This window comes from Odocoileus virginianus, chromosome 31 (assembly GCF_023699985.2).
Source record: "Odocoileus virginianus isolate 20LAN1187 ecotype Illinois chromosome 31, Ovbor_1.2, whole genome shotgun sequence".
In the NCBI taxonomy this organism is placed as follows: Eukaryota; Metazoa; Chordata; class Mammalia; order Artiodactyla; family Cervidae; genus Odocoileus; species Odocoileus virginianus.
Window position 1 is genome coordinate 22,727,853 of NC_069704.1, and position 19,862 is coordinate 22,747,714.

The 19,862-nt window shown below is 44.8% G+C and overlaps 1 long non-coding RNA gene across 1 annotated transcript in view; it reads left to right on the forward strand.

Moving 5' to 3' along the window:
- The first annotated feature begins 1,195 nt into the window (after positions 1-1,195).
- LOC110148772 (uncharacterized) overlaps positions 1,196-19,862 on the forward strand; it is a 37,387-nt gene continuing 18,720 nt past the window's right edge. The window contains exon 1 of the long non-coding RNA XR_002317261.2: positions 1,196-1,307. This is a non-coding gene — a long non-coding RNA (uncharacterized lncRNA). The remainder of the gene's footprint in view (positions 1,308-19,862) is intronic.

Here is a 19,862-nt window from a genome sequence, read left to right on the forward strand (position 1 = left end):
GTTCTCCTCTGGCCCTCACACATTTTTTCCTTTTGCAAAGTGCAGGATGAAGTAACCAAATAACACAGCCATTTCCTTTCTAGGTTTGGGGGTTGGCACTCTAGGATTGAAATCTGCCATGGAGTTCAGGCAGTGCCACTGCTAGGATCGTCCATCAGATATTAATTTTTAATTGCTCCCTCACCATTTCCCTCGCCGCTGTTCTAAGCAAAACATCAAGTCCTAATGTTGCTTTATCATCTCTTGCAAGGGGGAAACTGGGCATGACTTAGAGTCAGTGGCTTACAGCAAGTGTGTGTGTGTGTGTGTGTGTGTGTGTGTGTGTGTGTGTGGTGTGCTACATGTGTGTATGTGTTTTAAATTCTGCTTTCATTAAACAGATGATGTTGGGTGGACTGATAGATGGAGAGGAAGTCCAGAGAGGAGAGAGGGCATGGAGAGTTTGGGGTCATAACTTAGTGCAGACCCATGCCACAGGTCTGGACAGCACTCTGCAAGGTGACGAGGCCTGAGAGGGATGGCTTGGTGCCCCAGGCAGACATGATTTCTGTCCTCACCAACGGGTGATGCTGGCCTGCATCTCAGGCTGGGTGCACCCTGGGAAGTGGTACCTGACCCTGAGTCCCTGAGACCTCGACACACCCAGTGTGGATGGAGGGAGGGAATGTAGCTTGGGGGAAGGAGACTGAATTTTTTTTTTACTGCCTGTGAAATGATAGTTTGCAATCAGATTTAAGTGGATCTGGAGAAAATAAAGACACATGAACTTTCTTGCACACATCTGAGAGTGTGCTGTGGACTTTCACTCCAGCTTCAGTTCATTTCCCAGGATTTTTGCATTCCTGGGAAGCCACATGTTCTAATACTCGCTTCTCTCCTCAAATGTATTATCCCATACACTTGGCACATTGAATCTGTCCCTCCCTTCTCTTTCCCTGTCTTTGGACAGAATATTATTCAACTCAAGCTAAAAGTGAAAACATCGATGATGCTTGAAACCTCTTTTGGGTAGGTGCCTCTGTACTTTGAGGTGGTTCCTGCATGTTGGTGGGACAGAGCTCTTAATTCCCAGGGCCAGGGGATTTTCAGGATGAGCATGGGGCATTGTGTCTGACTCAGAACTTGGTGACACAGGTGGCCCCACTGTCCTTACTCCCAGCCTTAGGTGTGGTCAGAGCCTTCAGTGACCAGGACCTTCACATTCATGTGAGGCTGGCTTTGAACAAATGTTTGTGCAGGAAGCACAGGAGGTGCTGGGTGGAGGAAGTACAATGACGATGGGGTTCTTTCCTCTTGGAATGATCAAGGTTAGTATTTTTTCTTACTGATTTCTGTATTTAAATGTTAGAGGGATGAACCCTGTCATTTTGTAGCAAAAATATATTTTGGGTTTGTCCTTTGTCTCCCTACTTCATTTGATATATTTTGGTCTTCATACAAGCAAAAACCTTTCCCATAGTCAAATACAGTGTTTCTTGTCCTTCATGGATTTTTCCATTGCTTTTACATTTAATGAACTTTCCCCTGCATTGGAATTTGTTACTTATTAACTATTTTTTCACCTAATAGTTTTTCATGGTTTGGCTAATATAAAACTAGGTGTCTTTTGGTGCATGCAATACAAGTCAAAATGTAAGTTTTTTTCCTTCCTTGACTACTTAGCCAATATCCCCACACTATTTGTTGAATAATCCATTCCTCTTTCATGGGTTCATTCTGCTTTCTTTTTGCAAAAAGACAGCTTTATTGAGGTATAATTTATTGACCATAAAACTCATCCACTCTCAGTGTATGATTCAGTAAATTTTAGTAATCTGCAGAGTTATGCAGTCATCCCCACAATGGAGCATCTCTATCATTCTCAGAACATCTCTTCCTTGTGCCCATTTGCAGTCAGACCTCACTGCTGCTGATCCCCGGGGCAACCATGGGTCTGCTTTCTGTCTCTAGGGATCTGACATTTCATGTCAGTGCAGTCATCCACTGTGTAGTCTTGTGCACCTGGCTTCTTTCACATGGTGTGATGGTTTTCAGGTTCATCTGTTCAGCATTTATCATTAGTTTGCTCCTTTTAGTCATGGCATAATACCCCATTGTGTGAACATACCAGATATTATTTGTCCATTTATCAGGCAATGGACATTTGGGTTGTTTCTACCTTTTGGTTATTGTGAATCAAGCTGCTCTGATCTTTGACATATAAATCTTTGTGTTGATGAATGTTTTAATATCTCTGGGGTAGGTTCCTAGGAGTGAAATTCCTGGGTCATATGATAAGTTGATGTTTAACTTTTTAAAGAAACGATTTTCCAAAGTGTCAGTGCCATTTTACCTTCCTGTCAGTGGTGCATGAGGGTCCCAGGTTCTCTATATTCTCACCAACACTTGTTCTTGCATGACTTTAAAAAAAATTCTTTTATTTTTTTTAATTGGAGGATAATTACTTTATAATATTGTGATGGTTTCTGCCACACATGAGCATGAATCATCCACAGGCATAGGTATGTCCCCTTCCTCTTGAACCTCCCTCCCACCCCATCCCAACCTTCTAGGGTGTCACAGAGCACCAGCTTTGAGGTCTCTGCGTCTTCCTGCTTTAAAAGAGGAAGGAAATGTCTTCCTGCATTAAAACTTCCTGTTTTAAAACATTTACATCTGTTTCATTTTTATATTTTAAACTGATACAGTTGCTAGTATTTTTCAAGTTATGCTTTAAGAATAACTCTGTTTTCAAATCTTTCTTCAGGGAGGGGAATATAATCTAGCTCTTTACTACATAAAACATTTTAATCTCGGTCATAGTAACTCCCATGAAAGTTTATTTCCCCTAAAACATTAAAAAAATATTTATTTCTCATCTCATATTTATTTCTTAACTCCTAAACAAAATTTTGAATTCAAAGTCAAGTAAATTTTGATTTTGACCTTTGAGCTTACTTCTTTGGGCTTTGGAGATGGTGAAAACACCATGAAAGTTTCCAAGTCCTTGAGATCCCCTTAGTCTTAAAGTTTTTTGGACACTGGGGCCTAAGCAAGGCTTTTTTCCTTGTTACTCATCTGGGGTGGGGAGGGGGTGGGCTCCTTCACTGAATACTTCAGTCTGTGACCTTTACCTCAGCTTTGGGTCTGTCTCCAAGAACGTCTGGGCTGTTCAAACAGGACCCAGAAGGCCTGTGTCCGTGCAGCGATCTGGGGCGCCCTGCCTGCCCGCTGACCTGGGTGTACCCAACTGCTGCCAGCTCTTTGCATCCGCAGAGAGTACCTAGCGCAGGCTCTAGGTCGTGGTGTCCTTGAAAACACCGAGTTCCTCCGGGGTGGAATGGAACTTTTTGTTCTTTGCTGTCCCTCCTCCCAGACTGTGTCACCTGACTGGAAGAATTAGGTACGAGGGTGGAGGATCCCTGCAGGGATGACTGTCCCTCAGTCACCATTTCTCACTGAGAGGCGTCTCTAGGACCCTTAGATATCTTGCTGCAGTCTTGCAGAGTGCTGGGTGGAGCAGTTGTGAACGGGTGCGATTACCTTCATCAGCTGATCTTCATTTCTGCAAAGTCATTGTGGAGATCAGGCAGATGAACATAAGTGGGGCAAGAGGTGTTTCACCGCCGGAGCACCATCTGAATTGCTCTGTGCTCAGCGTTTCTTTGAGGATTGTGCCCGTGGCAGCACCTTCTTTCCAGAGCTTCCCGCAGGGGACCCTGGAATGATTTGGGGAAGAATCTCATAGACTATGAAGAACTTTTCCTCCTTTTTAAACTTGCATTTATTTATTGGCTGGGTCTTCATTGCTGTGAGAACGTTTCTCTAGCTGCGGTGTGCGGGCTTCTCATTGCTGTGGCTTCTCTTCTTGTGGTGCCTGGGCTCCAGGACACACAGGCTTCAGCAGCTGCAGTGTGTGGGCTCTAGAGCTCTGGCTTGGTATGTGGCACACAGGCTTAGCTGCTCTGCGGCAGGTGGGATCCTCCTGGACCAGGGCTCGAACTTATGTCTCCTGCACTGGGAGGCAGATTCTCTACCACTGAGCCATCAGGGGAAGTCCCTTTCCCCTCCTTTTTAAAATACGGCTCGCATACCATATTTTAAAAGGAGCATCCCCAGTGGCTTAGATGGTACAACTGCCTACAATGTAGGAGACACAGGTTCGATCCCTGGGTTGGAAAGATCCCTGGAGAAGGGAATGGCAACCCACTCTAGTATTCTTGGCTGGAGAATTCCATGGACAGAAGAGTCTGGCAGGCTATAGTCCACTGGGTGGCAAAGTGTGAGACATGACTGAGCAACTAACACACACACATATACCATTACCATCTATTTCAAAGAATAAACCATTCACCCTAGTGGAATTTTAAAAATAGCAAGGTATTATATAGGTATTTTTGTTTCTTTCTATTGTGAAATTATACCCATTCAGAAAAGTGCAGAAAACTTATGAGCCATGTGGTCATTAATTATCATTATTATTTTAATTAATTAATTAACTTTGGCCACACTGTGCAGCATGTAGGATGTTAGTTCTCTGACCAGGGATCGAACCTGGGCACATGAAGGATTCCTGCAGTCATTAATCATTAAAAACTAAACGCCAGGTAACATCACTCAGGGCAAGACACTGCACACGACTCACCTCTGAGGGTCCCCTCACTATCATCATCTCCTTATTCACCCTTCAGGCTATTCAGGTGTTCATGATAACTACTTCCTTCCTTACCTTACCCTCTCAGATCCATCTCCAAACACCGTCATTTAGTCTTTCCTGTTTTTGCTTTCTTAATGGTCTCTTTTGATGAGCAAAAGTTCTAAATTTCAACGCAAAGTTGCTCAGCATTTTCTTTGATGGCCAGTGCTTTTTTATGTCCACTTTAAGAAGCCCCTTTGCTGACCAGTGGTCTTGAAGGCAATCTGTATTACTTCGTAACCATCGTTTGGCTTTTTACACAGAGCTTCTCAGCACCCCCGGCACAGTGTGAGGCAGAGACCACAGCTCACAGTTGATTCCAGTGCCTTGGGGTGACTCATTGGAAAGATTCCACCGGGCTGTAGTGCCATTGTCCTCGGAAATCAAGGGTCATATTTTCATGATGTCGTTTTGAGCTTTCTAGTCTGTTCTGTTGGCCTATTTTCTTTTAATCCTTTTGCTCATGTCACACTGGCTTAATTCCCAAGCCTTTATAATAAATCTTGGTAGAACAAGGTCCAGTAGAACAAGTCCTTCCACCTCCAAGTTTCATGGCTTCTTCATCACCATAAATTTTAGAAGCAGCTTAAGTTTCACACATGCACAAATGTTGGAAATTTGATTGGAATCACACTGAATTAACAGATTAATTTTTAAAGAATTTTCATTTTTACAATATTGAAAATATGTCCTTAAACATGGTATTATATGTCCCTCCATTCATTTAAGCCTCACTTAAATTCCTTAATGCTGTGTTTTGTTTGGCTCTTAGACTCTTGCAGCTCCTTCTGTGCCCCCTGCATTGGGATCAGAGCCTTGGCCACTGCGCCATCAGTGAAATCCCTGTGACCCAGTTCTGTGTATTTGAACACTCCGGTGTTGGAGTTTATTAGTTCCTATTAGTTTCCTGGAGAGTGTGACCAATGGCCAACCCCTATCAGTCCTTGGCTTTGCAGAGCAGATACAAGACTTGGAGGGGCAGGTGGGCCCTTCCCAGTGCCAGGTAACCTGGACAGAGAATCAGGCGCTCTCACTGTCCCCACCGTTTCTGAGGAGCCAGGTCCTCTGCAGTTACTGTCTTAACTGGCTTCCTTGCCTCTGCCTCACACTCACCAGCCTGTTCCCCTGGTTTCCTGCACAGAACATTCTAGAACTTTTCACAGCTTGAAAGGTCCGGGTGTCCCACAGCATTTGCTCTATGGAGTGCTTTCTCCAGAATCAAAGCCTCCCAGTGGGAGTCCAGGTGTTGAGGGATTTCTGGTGTCACTGTTTTGGTCTCCAGATGGGGAACTCTAGACTCGGGGAATGTGTGACACCCTGAACTGTGGCTGTTTGGGGTGGACCTTAGCAATAGAACCTTCTGTTCTGAAGGAGCTCAAGTCACAGGCAAAGTGACCTGTATATAAGCAGAGGAGACGGAAACTGTGTCTAAACACATTTCTATGTAAGTGAGGCTGACTCAGGGCAGAAACGGAACACAAGGAAGGCCAAATCATTTAGAGAAATCCTTGCAGGGGTGACAGCTGGCCTTGGGCAGTGCCCCATGTGATGCATATTTACTGGGCCTGTCCTGTGCCAGACGGTCTTCTGAAGCCTGGGACACAGCCCCGAGTCTGTCAGGCAGACGGCTGCCCTGCAGGACCCTCATTCTCACAGGCTCAGGGACGGTACATGTGATAAAGGAGTGAGTTATGGAATGTGATGGAAGGTGACAAGGGTCAGGGAGAAAAATACTGACAGAAGAGGTGCAGGCCCAGGGAGTGGCTATTTTAAACGTCCTGAGAAGGTATAATGCAGACCAGTGTTTTTCTTCTTGAGGAACCAAGATTTGGGGTGTTTCTCGTGGGAGGGGTGCCATGTCTGTGGGAGGAGATTGGAGAAAGGAGAGCAAGTAGGTCCACCCAAATGCCCCTGAATTCTACATGAAGGGGTCCGCATGCCTTGGGACACCGATGCTCCCCTACAACACAATGAATGAAACTCAGTTTGCCTAACAGACACCCATATCCTGCAGCTGATGCTGAAGGAGGCTCGAGAAGTAACTTATTGCTGAAACGTCCTGAATTCGGGTCTGACTTTCAGAGCCAGGGCAGAACATCAAACTGCTTCTCAGGTCAGCGAACACCGGGGACCCTGGGAGCTAGACTGGATGGCAAAAGGCACACAGGTCCTCCTGGTTGGGGTGGTTGGGAACCTGCCGCCTCCCGCAGCCCCGATCTTCTCACTCGGTGACTCTCAGAACATCCAGGGGACCTCTAACTGATCTGTGGCAGACTGTCTCCTTGAGCAAACTCTAGACAGGTTCCTCTGGGTCCTCTCTCAGCCTCGGCCTTGCCCTGCCTGTCCTTGGCCTTTCTAGTCCAGTTTTAGCATGAATCCTGCAAGTAAGTTTAGGTAGAGTCCCCCCACCCCTGATATCTGATCACCCTGGATAGCTGATCAAAGTCCTAATTCCCCACCTTTGAGGTTCAATCACCCCAACTTGTCTTCAGCAAGAGTCCTGAGTTGGTTCAGCCAGAATCACCTACCTTGGATGTCTTTTCTTAATTATTCTCCATATACTGACTTCTCTCTCTGCTCATTGGCTATAACCCTCAGGTATCTATGCTGCATTTGGAGTTGGGCCTGATCTCTCATACCTGCTGAAATAGTCTTCTGTAAAGACTTTCCTACCATTTTACTCCAGCAGGTGGGTTTAGGTTGAGTGAGGGGCTGAAAGTTCACCATGGACGAAGGCCAGTCTCAGGAGATGCCCCCCAGACACCCTCCTTGCCAGAACAGGTGGCCAGCTTTCACTAAGTTTGATGTTATAAGTTTAAGATGAGAGCCCTTTCTAGAGATGTGTGTGTGTGTGTGTGTGTGTGTGTGTGTGTGTGTGTGTGTTAGTTGTTTAGTTGTGTCTGACTCTTTGAGACTCCATGGACTGTAGCCCGCTGGGCTCCTTCCTCTGTCCATGGGATTCTCCACCAAGAATACTGGAGTGGGTTGCCATGCCCTCCTCCAGGCAATCTTCCCAACCCAGGGATGAAACCCCCATCTCTTATATCTCCTGTATTGGCAGGCAGTTTCTTTACCACTAACAGCACCTGGGAAGCCCCATGTATGTCTGAGAACACAGACATATGCATATATCATGAGTATTTATATCTATATATAGATGGGTAGATTTAGATGGAAAAATTAAATTTATATCCAGAAATGTAAACTCAGGTGTACCCTGGTGGATTTGACAAATGTATTCTCCAGTGTAACCCAACCCCCTTTCATGGCACAGAACATCACCCCCTCCAGGGTTCTCTCATGCCCCTTCCTCGTTAGTCCCCCTTCCCTGACCTCTCAGAAGGAACTGTGTTACAACTTTTTTCATTGCGATTTGATTTTGCCTGTTCTAGAGTTTCATAAAATAGAATCGTACACTATATGCTCTTCTGTGAGGAATTTTTTCACCTAATATAATGGTTTTGCAGTTCATTTAGGTTTGTTCCTTTGTGTTACTGAGCAGGATTCCGTCTTGGGGATTTGCCACAATTACTTTGTCATTTACCTGCTGAGGGACACCTGGGCCATTTGCAGTTTTAGGCTACTGTGAATAAAGCTGCTGTGAACTGTGTATCTCTCTCTGTATGTGTGTGTGTGTGTGTGTGTGTGTGTATGCTTTCATTTTTCCTAGGCAAGTAGCTAGGAGTGGAATTGCTCAAGCAGAGGATGATTAACATTTAGTGGATAAGATACTCCCAGAACCTTTGCAGAGAGAAGTGTGTTGTTTCATATTTCCATTGAATACAACACCTACGCAGGCCCACCTGTGACCATGGCTGGGCTTCCTAGGTGGCGCTAGTGGTGAAGAAACCACCTGCCAATTCAGGAGACAGATTTAGGTCTGAACTCTGGGTCAGGAAGATCCCCTGGAGGAGAGCATGGCAACCCACTCCTGTTTCTTGCCTGGAGAATCCCATGGACAGAGGAGCCTGGCAGGCTACAGTCCATAGGGTCACACACAGTCAGACACGACTGAAGTGACTAAGCAAGCTTGCAGGCTCATGACCATTGCCTGCCCTCAGCTCTGACCTCTGGTATGCACAGTCAGATTTCATTCACTCTGCAAGCTTTGGGTAAAAAAGTTGCACCATACCCTTCAGATCCCGGGCAGTGCTCAAGACATGTTCTCTATTTGAGCTTGTTTTCCTGGGCTCCTCCCCTGTCCTTGGATGAGTACTGGGAAATATAGAGGGAGGTGAGACTGGAGAGGCTGGTGGGGTCTTGAGGGTCAGTTAAAGGTTTTGCTTTATCTTTAAAAGCAGCACTGTCCAGCAGGACTTTCTATAATGAGGGAGAAATTCTAAATCTATGATGTCCAACATATCAGTCACATGTAACTACTGAGCCCTTGAAATGTGGCTAGTAGTGCTGAAGAACTGAGTTTTTAATGTCAATTAAATACAACTTAAGTAGCACAGATGACTTTGCCTGCCAAATTGGACAGTGTGGCTTTAGTGCAATGGCATGCCATGTAGAATTTAGAGTGGGCAGATGACACCATCAGATCTGGGTCTGTTGTTACTTGTCACTCTGGTTTCAGTGTGACAGTGTAAGGACCAGTAGCGATGTCGCCACAGTCATCCGGGGGAGAAATAGTGGTTTCTTGACCTGGGGTGTGCAGTGCAATCAGAGAGAAAAGGATAGATTAAGGAATTTGGGGGAAATAGCATAGAGATATTACCCACTGGTCAAATGGTTCTTTGTAGGCTGCTGGCTGCAAGGAGGAAAATAGGGGAGATTCTTGTCCCTTTGTAGGCGTGTAGCTGTGGGGCTCCAAGAAAAGACTTGGGCTGCTGAAATTTCTAGGACAGTTAAAAGAAGGCTCAGATGCGTCCATGTAGAAATGCAGCATGAATTTTAAGAAAAAGCCCTGTAAAATCCACACTTTCTTTCCATCCCATAGATTCCTATTCAATATTGGACATGGGCCTACACATCACCATCCTAGCTCATTCAGTTGTAATCAGGTGTAGGAGTCCCACTTTATGCTCTTAAAAAAAACAAAAACAAAAAACAAAAAACCAAGCAGGGACTTCTCTGGTAGTTCAGTGTTTAAGAATCCACCTTCCGAAGCAGGGGATGTGAGTTTCATCCCTGGTGGGGGAGATAAGATCCCACATACCACAGGGCAACTAAGCCCACCAGCCGTGACTAGAGAAAGCTTCAGTTCAGTTCAGTCGCTCAGTCGGGCATTGCAATGATGTTCCCTGGTGGCTCAGATGGTAAAGAATCTGCCTGCAATGCAGTAGACCTGGGTCCCACCCCTGGGTTGGGAAGATCCCCTGGAGGAGGGCATGGCAACCCACTCCAGTCTTCTTCCTTGGAAAATTCCATGGACCGAAGAGCCTGATGGGTAACAGTCCATGGGGTCGCAAAGAGTCGGACATGAATGAGCAACTTAGCACAGCACAGCGCAGTGCAGTGCGATAAAGACCCAGAGCAGCAGAAAAAACAAGAACCTTGACTCGCTAGTGGGCACATTTGCACCTATGGAGAGCATCTGCTCCAGTGTTCTTTCAGGAGTTTCGTTGGGGTCTGGGTGTGGCTCTGCCAGATTTTGTCTGGCTGCTTCTCTATTGTGGGCACTTGACTCTCCTCCAACTTCTCATTCTCACGCTTGGCCAGGTCATGGTTTGCAGGGCAGCTCAAAAGCCTGTTATCTAGAACCATGGAAATCGTTCACAGTGCTTGACCCAGTAATGTGGTGCCTGGGAAGTTATCCCAAGGAAATAACTGCAAGAAGAAAATACGTGCAGGAAGACGCTCTTTGTGACATTCTCTGTGACAGGGGAACAATTTAAATTGGCTGGCAAGGTCAACAACAGGGGCAGCAGCCCAAGTGTACCGGAGAACGGTAAAGAGGGTGGTTTCAAAGGCTGTGCAAACATGGCAAAATGCCCTCATAGTTCTAGTGAAACGATAAGCACACTGTAATTACAAGCACAAAAAATGGAAAACACCATTGATGTCAAGATGGGAATGTGAGCAATTTGACTTTTCCATTGAAAAGCTTAATTTTAAGGGTACATAGCTGTCTCTTACAATATGTAGAACTCAGGAAAATGATAGTAAACAAACATGGTGCCAACTGTGTCATTTGGGGGCAGTTATTTCTCTTGGATACATTCACACTGACCACAGTCTTCGGCTCAAAACGAGTTTGAAACATTTGTTGTTGAGTTTTGTATGTATGAATGTGTTTATAATAATCTTTTACAAATACTATACCAAAATTGGCACAGACAACACATTGTCATTTTGGAAAGGAATATAATTAAATGAGAAACAGCATTGAGCAAACAAAATCAAAACAATCAGTGTAGAGAGAGCTCTATTATTCAACACCAGGCTCCGTCATTCAGGGAACACCTACAGCATCCTGATCAGGGGTGGGGCTGCCTGGAAAGGTACACACAGTTTCTCGGACTCAAGGTTTGGGACCCATCTCCAGCTGGCCTGCAATGGCCAGGTCCAGAGTTGTATCTTCTGCCTTGGTTCCTGTGCTGTCCACCACGCCATGGTCGGAAGAAGTCGACCTAGTTAACTCTTCTCAGCTGGCTTGCTGAGCATTCTTGTTCCTGGGTTCTCCTTCCTTTGTGGTGGAATTCTGAAGAAACCAGCATCTCCAGGGTCCTTTGGTTCATCAGTCTCAAATGTAGACAGACCATCACTCTTGTGCCTCTCTCAATACTGAAGGACTGTTCGGAGAATTTATGAATGATTTGTAAAGGGCTTGGAGGGCCAGATGCAGGCTTTAAAAAGTCTGAGTGTGATCTATGAGTCACAGTTACATAACTCCTTAAGGTCACAGCGGTCAATTTAATCAACCGTCTTTTCCACTTCACTAAATGCTATTTTGTTTCCTTGAAAGGTGACCAGGCTAAGGATTCATCACATTGTGGGAGGTACTCAATATTTAAATTTCAGATGAACTCTCATATTTTTCACAGCCTCCTCTAGGACAATTTCTTTCCAATCTAGTTGCTTATTTAGGGTATGTACTCTCATTTAAATTTAAGAAAAGGACTCCCCTCGGGGTCCTCTGGTTAAGAATCTGTGTGCCCATGCAGGGGACATGGGTTTAACCCCTCGCCAGGATGACTCCACATGCCTCTGGGCAACGAAGCCCGTGCCCCACCCCTGCTGTGTAGCCCAAACTCCTCGAGAAGACACCACTGCGAGAAATCCATGCACTGCAACTAGAGAGAAGCCCCCACTCAATGACAACTAGAGAAAGCCTGTGCGCAGCAATGAAGACCGGTGAAGCCAAAAATAAATAATTTAGAAAATAAATTTAAGAAAAGAATTAAAATATTAATTATAAATGTGAACAATCAGAAATCTTGCTACCTCTCCAATCATATCATTTATTGCCTTCTCTTTTGTTATTCATGGGCCTGCCTATCTTTCTTTCAATGTGTATAACTGGGTTCTTATTTCTCCAAAGTGAATACTTTTATTAATAATTTAATACAGGATATGTATTTGCAGTCTGACTTTGTTTTCTTCTGATATTGTTCAGCCCTGATTTAATGTATGTCAGTCATATTATTGGAGAAGGAAATGGCAACGCACTCCAGTGTTCTTGCCTGGAGAATCCCAGGGACAGTAGAGCCTGGTGGGCTGCCGTCTATGGGGTCGCACAGAGTCGGACACGACTGGAGTGACTTAGCAGCAGCAGTCATATTATGTCTCTATGCGGACAGCAAAGTTAGGAGCCAGCTTTGAAAACAAGAGCAGGATGGCAGGAACATATCCCCCACCCAAGCACCCTCAACACACCCATGCTCACTCACTCTCTTTCTTTTATACACCCATCTGCTTAAGTGTGTGTGCTAGTGTGTGCATGCACACACACACACACACACACACACATGTACAATGTGAACGTTGAATGGACCATTCTTGAGGCATTTTCTCACTGTGTGAGAACTGGGAAGGGGACAGCTTTTCCATCATGAGAGACCCTAGATCAAGTCACTACCTGTACCATCCAGGCTATTGGTCATACACTGAGTGACCTGCCCAAAGTCAGGACAGTTCTGAGACAAGCAACAAATCTCTGGTCCATAGCATATAACATTTCTCAGCAAATTATAATTCATTAGTGTTTGACATAAAAACCATTATTTTCACATTCATCAGTTTTCTCATGTTTTCCCAGCTCTTCTCTTGCATGCGGAAATGAGCCTCAGGTCATCGTCTCTTTGTTGTGTGTTCAGTAGCTCAGTTGTGTTTGATTCTTTGTGGCTCCATGGACTGTAGCCCTCCAGGTTCCTCTGTCCATGGAATTTCCCAGGCAAGAATACTGAAATTTCCCAGGCCATTTCCCACTCCAGGGGATCTTTCTGAACCAGCGGTCTAACCTGTATCTTTTGCATCTCCTGCAACGGCAGGTGGGTTCTTTATCACTAGCACCATCACCTTCTCTTTTTACTGATCAAGTTTTCTGCAGGGCTGTCTCGGTTAGCTGTCCCTCTGCTGATGGGAAGACAAGCTTGTCCTGCGGCCTATGGAGCACCACTCTGGCCATCACAAGAAGCAGAGCAACACTGCCCTCTGCTTTTCTCTTCAACTCTGCATGGCAGGCATTGCACATGCAGAAGTGGAAATGGAAACTCAGAGATGCGAAAGGACTCACCTAAGCTGTCTTGAGGGAGATGAGGCAGAACTGAAATATCTACTCAGGACGTTCTTCACAAGCCATCCCTGTTTGTGGACATTTGATGATCCCGTCATCCTTTCTTGAGCAGGAGAAACATCCCGTCCCCTCCTGGGACAGGGGCAGACATACTGACCCCCCTACTTACTGGGAGAACACAGGACCCAAGGTAGCCACTCAGACTCCTCGGAAGTTTGCATTTTGAGCTGACACACGATGGCAGGGTGAGAGCTGAGCTGTCCTGTAGAATGGTCCAAAGAGCTGGTTTCGTGGCTTCTACGGACCACCTCCATGCTTCTCAAGGCCTTGCTGTCCACCTTTTCCATGACTATGATCTGCCAAAATCCAATATTTTTGGCTCCTTTTAATTTCACCAAATTCAATCTCTGTTGCCTGCAACCAAAGGGCCATGTTGATATCCTCTTCTTGCAGTAGTGTTTTCTCCCAGAGGAACTACCAAGGAGACGTTGGCTCTCTAGATGGGTTTTGGAGGTGAACTAAAGCTAGCCAGGTATATGGGAGGTGGGGTTGGGAATTCCAGTTAGCAAGAAAAGCATGCTGATAAGCAGAAGCGCTTCAGGGAACCTCAGATATTCTGGTCTGGCTGTCATGTGGTTAGGTGAATGATCTGTGTTAGTCGAGAGTGAGTCAGGAATGCAATCCTGCTATGTGAGTTATGGGACAGGAAATAAGACCTTACACAGTGGGCTTTCCTGGTGGTTCAGCGGTAAAGAGTCCGCCTGCCAATGCAGGAGACACAGGAGATGTGGGTTCGATCCCTGGGCTGGGAAGATGCCCTGGAGAAGGGAATGGCTACCCATTCCAGTATTCTTGCCTGGAGAATCCCACAGACAGAGGAGCCTGGTGGGACTCAGTCCATGGGGTTGCAAAGAGTCAGACATGACTTAGCCACTGAGCATGCATGCAGTCAAGAGTGAGTCAGGAATCCAAATCCACTGTGTGAATTATGAGACAGGAAATAAGACCTTACAAGCACACAGTGTTTGTACAGGTGGACAAGTAGGGTCTTGCAGGCAGGTCCATAGTGAGACCGTGAAAAGGCACCCACAGAGGAAGATGCAATGTTGCAGTCTCTGTGTGGCTCCCACGTGGGTTTGCCGGGAAATGTCTGGTGGTCGGCAGCAGCAGAGGACAGGGAGGGCAAGCTGGACCTGTCTGGTCTTTCAAGTTTCCCTGTTACATTATCTGATCACACAGATTTTTGGGGAGTCAGTGGCGAACACTAGCTGACAGTCACAGGGAAGGAGATGCTGGGGACACCACTCCCAGCCTGACCTAGTCAGCAGAGAACAGTCCATCATGAGACCTGACCAGACCTGCAGTGTCTGCAGGTAACTAGGCAGCAGAGTGGATGCTGCAGTGGGCTAGGACAGGCAGGGTGCCCGCAGGAATTACATGCATCTCTGAGAAGTGAGAGCTTCCCTCATAGCTCAGTTGGTAAAGAATCTGCCTGCAATGCAGGAGACCCCGGTTCCACTCCTGTGTCTGGAAGATCCTCTGGAGAAGGGAAAGGCTACCCACTCTAGTATTCTGGCCAGAGAATTCCATGGACTGTATAGTTCATAGAGTTGCCAGAGTCGGACACGACTGGGCGACTTTCACTCACTGTGAATTGAGGAAGGACAGCAGAGAGGAAGGGTGCTCTGGTCTCAGTGTTCGTGTCCCCAGAAATTCATACGTTGACACCAAACTTTCAGCGTGACAGTGTTAGGAAGTGGGGCCCTTGGGAGTGTCTTGAGGGTGGAGTCCTCATGAATGGGATTAGTGCCCTAAGAGAAGAGACCTCAGAGAGCGCCCTCACCTCTTCTGTCACAGGAGGGCACAGAGATAAGTCAGAGTCTGCAACCTGGAGAAAGCTCTCACCAGAACCCAACTATGCTCGTGCCCTGATCCCAAACTGACTGTGAGAAATATATTCCTGCAATTTAAGCCAAAAGTCTGTGATATTCCAGTCTATGATAATACTCTGAGCAGACTAAGATAGGGGGACAGGAGAGATGTGGGCAGTGGTGTACACTGGACGTGGGTGGTCAATCATAGCTGGTCAGTGAGAAAGATGGAAGTTTCTAGAACAACCCCTAAGTCAGGCTTGGGTATCTAGAGGGAACAAAGGGATATGAGAGGTCAGTCTCCCTGGGTTGGAAGGATGAAGGAAGCAGTCCTTGGAGGTACAGTTGGTGCCACCCTGGGATCCTGAATGGAACAGAGCTGGTTCAGAAAGACCTCCAGATCCTGGTGGAGGCCTTTTCTATGCATGTTATTCAATCTTCTCTGAGGTCAGTTTGGAATGTGGTGGTAAACATGAAGTTTATTGAAAAAAGTTACAGCCAATTAGTTGCTTCATAGCTTTTCAAAAATTTTTATTTTTCAGAGATAAACCAGTGTAGTGTTGTGACTGATGTCAAAGCAAACCATTTCAGTATTTTCTAATTGAGCTGGAACTCCATGTCTTCCCTGTAATGGTGGTTTGTTAAAGGCTAATATGATTTATGAATACTATTTGATGGGCTTTCCCCCATACTTTCTTATATGTAACTTGTTCATAATGTTATTTCATGTTTTCTCATTGATGGTTACAAATTATCTCTCTGAACCAGGAACTTTCTCATGGCCTATTCTGATAAGTGTTTGACCCTTTCCACATTTAACCACACAAGTGTTGAGTAACATTTGCATCCAATAGCTGTATCATTAACAACAAAAGTAAGCAACCTGAAATTTTTCCTGAAATTAGCAAGTTGTATGTTTTCATTTCAGGAAAAGCAAGGTATTTCATGACCAAGGTATTGCAAGTTCTCCAAAATATGAAAACAAGAGGATGGACTACCTTTGTTTTCTCCCCAAAAAACAGACCGAAGGCACACCCCAGAGAGACACAGAGATGTCAGTTACTGCACTTTGGATGCTGGTGATAAGACGGACAAAGGGCAACTGAAGTGCAGAGAAAGCTGAAGTCTTGCTCAGCGTTGTGGAACCAGCCAAGAAGCAGGACTGATTCATATAGTGGAATGCAGGAAGGATTAGAATGCAGAAAGGACTAGGAATCAGATGCCCCTGACGGTGGGGGAAGTGGGTGCAGCCAGAGGCAGCGTGCTTAGAAAGTTTGCATGGGGAGCCATTTAAACCCTCTAGTCTGGTATGTCCTCCCAGTCTCCCTGCCACACTACTCTGAGCCACCCTCCATGGCCCTGGCAATGTCTGAAGGTTTGCTCCCTGCAGAGGATAAGGTGAAGGAGGCTGGACTCAGATACAGGACTCACTGAGGGGGATTGATTCTGAAATGCCGTCTAGCTTGCCTGCTTCCTCCACATGAGTCCAAGAATGTGGTCAGCCAGAGGTACGAACTCCAGGCAGGACACCCCGTGATGCTCTCCTGAAAAAACCACCAGCCCAAGAAAACAGGTGACGAAAGAGCCCAGGTGACTGAAAGTCACACACAGAAGCCCACCAGCCTAATCACTGTTCCTGCCCCCACCTCAATTTTAGAGAGACCATTTTTGTGCCTTGTTGTAAGGTGAGATGGCTGTGAATCAGACATTTGAAGATGGAGAACTTCCAGAAACAGAAACCAAAGTAAGTAGAAAAAGCATAGGGTGGTGGCAGTGGGTAAGGGGGAGGAAGTGGGAGAAAAGACAAATAACGTAAAAATAAAATTTTCTAAGAACTATGATTTGCATGCTTAAGGAAATAAAGGGAGATATTGCTCCTAAGAAACTGAAGTAGGTAAAAACCAAAAAGGAATGTTCATAGAATAGAAACAGGTCTTGGAAACTAAAAAAATAGGGACACAGAAATGAGGAGTTTAGTGGAGGTGATGGAAGGAGAGGGGATATTGCCAAGAAAACAGACTAGAAAGAAAATTAGGAGGAAGATGGGAGAGAAGCATGAAGAATATCAGAAGAGTACTTCAAGAGATCTGACATCTGAACAAAGGAATCCCACCAGTGGAGGTGGATAGAAGACAGACAGGAATGTAGCAAAGAAATCACTTAAAAATTCCTAGAACAGAAGGATTGGGGTTTCCAGTTTGAAAAGATTCTCTGGGTGTCCTGCAAAATGGAAGAAAAAAGAGCCTCTCCAAAGCACAGAGTCTGGAATGTCAAAACACAAACAACTGAGATCAAGATGACCCTAACATCTGACAGTGTGGGGGAGAAAAGGGACCCGAGCCCTACCATGTGGTATGGGCAGTGAAAGAGTGCCGTCCTGAGATTTCAGGGAAATGATGTCCAACAGAGACCCTAGAGCCAGAAGGGTGAGCAGTCAGGAGGAAGTTAGAAAAATAGCATTTCAGTTCTGCCAATTCTTGAGGAACTTGCTCTGCAGATACCCTTTCTCAGGAAGCTACTAGTGGATATTCTCCAGCAAAATGAAGGAGCAGATCAAGAAAGAGAGGAGGGACTTACCTGGCAGTCCAGCTGTTAAGACTCTGAGCTCCCAATGCAGAAGGGCCCGGGTTCAATCCCTGGTCAGGGAATCAGAGCCCATCATGCCACAGCTAAAGATCCCTTGTGCCTCAACTAAGACCCTGTGATGCCAAATTAAGAAATTCAAAGAAGAGAGAAGAGAGAGAGAGAGAGAAATAGGAGGTCCAGGAAGTAAGAAAGAGGTAAAGGAGTCTCATGATGACCTGTTATCTGAAGTGCCCTGAGGGTCTTGTGAACTGAGGCTGCAGAATGGGCCCCTTAAGGGAGCAGCAGAAGGGAGGTCCAAGAAGGACTCCATCCAAGAAAAAAAAAAAGCCACTGACAGAACACCTGATGCATTGGAAAGAGATTGGTGTTTCTGGTGAAAGCTTTTAGAATTAATTTGTAATAGGTATAAAAGTTTGATAACCTGCAATACCTTACAGTGAAACAAATAAGACCTTTATCTGGCATGAAATGCTTATTAATTTCAGGAAAAATGAGTGGTTTATTTTTGTTGTTAATGTCATGAATGTTGGATGCAAATGTTACTTGAAAGTTGTTAAAAGTTGAAATTATCAAACACATTTTTATCACAGTTGGCAGTAATATACTGGTAAGTTCATGGTTTAAGAGAGAAATGTAATCATCAAAGCAAAAATATAAAGGAACATTATGAATTGATTACATACAATAAAAAATTTGACAGATACTCTTGGGGACAAATATTATGGAGGATATTGATAATGCAAATGAGAAACATTTAGAAAATGCTATCAAAATCTGCAATATTTTTTATTGCATGGTTAAAAATAATTGAACATTTTAGACATGATATATTTAATGGTCTTCAGAAATAGTGATACTGATACGAGCATGTCATTACAATCTAAAATTTATGGAATCAGCAGTTTCCAAACTGTATCTGACTGAAATAAGAAAACAATTTTGGGGAAAATTTATAAATGAAGGCAGTGATATTTTGACCCTTATCAACAAAATGCAAAATTTCATAGCTGAGATATGTTGTATTAGTCTTCTCAGGCTGCCATAAACAAACAGCACAGATTGAGTCGCTTAACCAACAGAAATGCATTGTCTCACAGTCCTGGATGCTGGGAGTCTAAGATCAAGGTGTCAGCAGATTCAGTTTTGCACGAAAGCCCTCTCCCAAGCTGCAGATGGCTACCTTCTCACAATGTCCTATGGGGAGAGGAGAAGGGAAGCAAGCTGTCTGCAGCTTCTTATAAGGGCACTAATCCCATCATGGGACCCCATCCACATGAAGTCATCTACACCTAATCACTTCCCAAAGACTCCACCTACTGTTGTACTGCCCCTCATCTGCGTGAGCACTTCCTCATCTGCATGAGGCTGACTGCGCACTTGCCTGTGACGTGGCAAGTCTGCCCCCAGATGTGTTCATGTGTGCACCAGGAGATTCGGGAAGAGTTGCACCATCTATAATCATAAAAATGTGTCCCCGTGACTACCATGTGCAATGACACAAATACGTCTCAGAGAGGTAATTTTGTGCTCAGGAAGGCGTGTTGCAAAAAGTTGCATTCTGTATGATGCCAAATACACACACACACGCACACACACACACATGCAATATAGCGTGGTCCATTTTTTGTCCCTATATACATATGTATAATTTGAATTAGCTTCAATTATATGAACAAGTTCCAGAACAATACTGTGATGATTTTGACTTAAGTTCCATAAAATAGATAAATTGAAGAGAGAGACAAACATATTCTATCAAGTTTTTCCATCAAGCAATAATATGTCTCACTATATAAACTTTTTTGTACTCTGTTCTGTAAATTTTGAGAGTTTTCTTCTTTGGGCATTATACACTGCTCTTAGAATTATCAATAGGTGTTTTCTGTATTTTTGTTGCTGCTATTTCTGGTACTATTAATGGAATATTTCCCCATTATAAATTATATTCTGTGATTGTTGTGTTATAGAAAATACATTAATTTTACCCTTTATTCACATATTTGATGACTTTATGCATTATAAAAATTTTAAAATGACTCTGTTTTCAGTA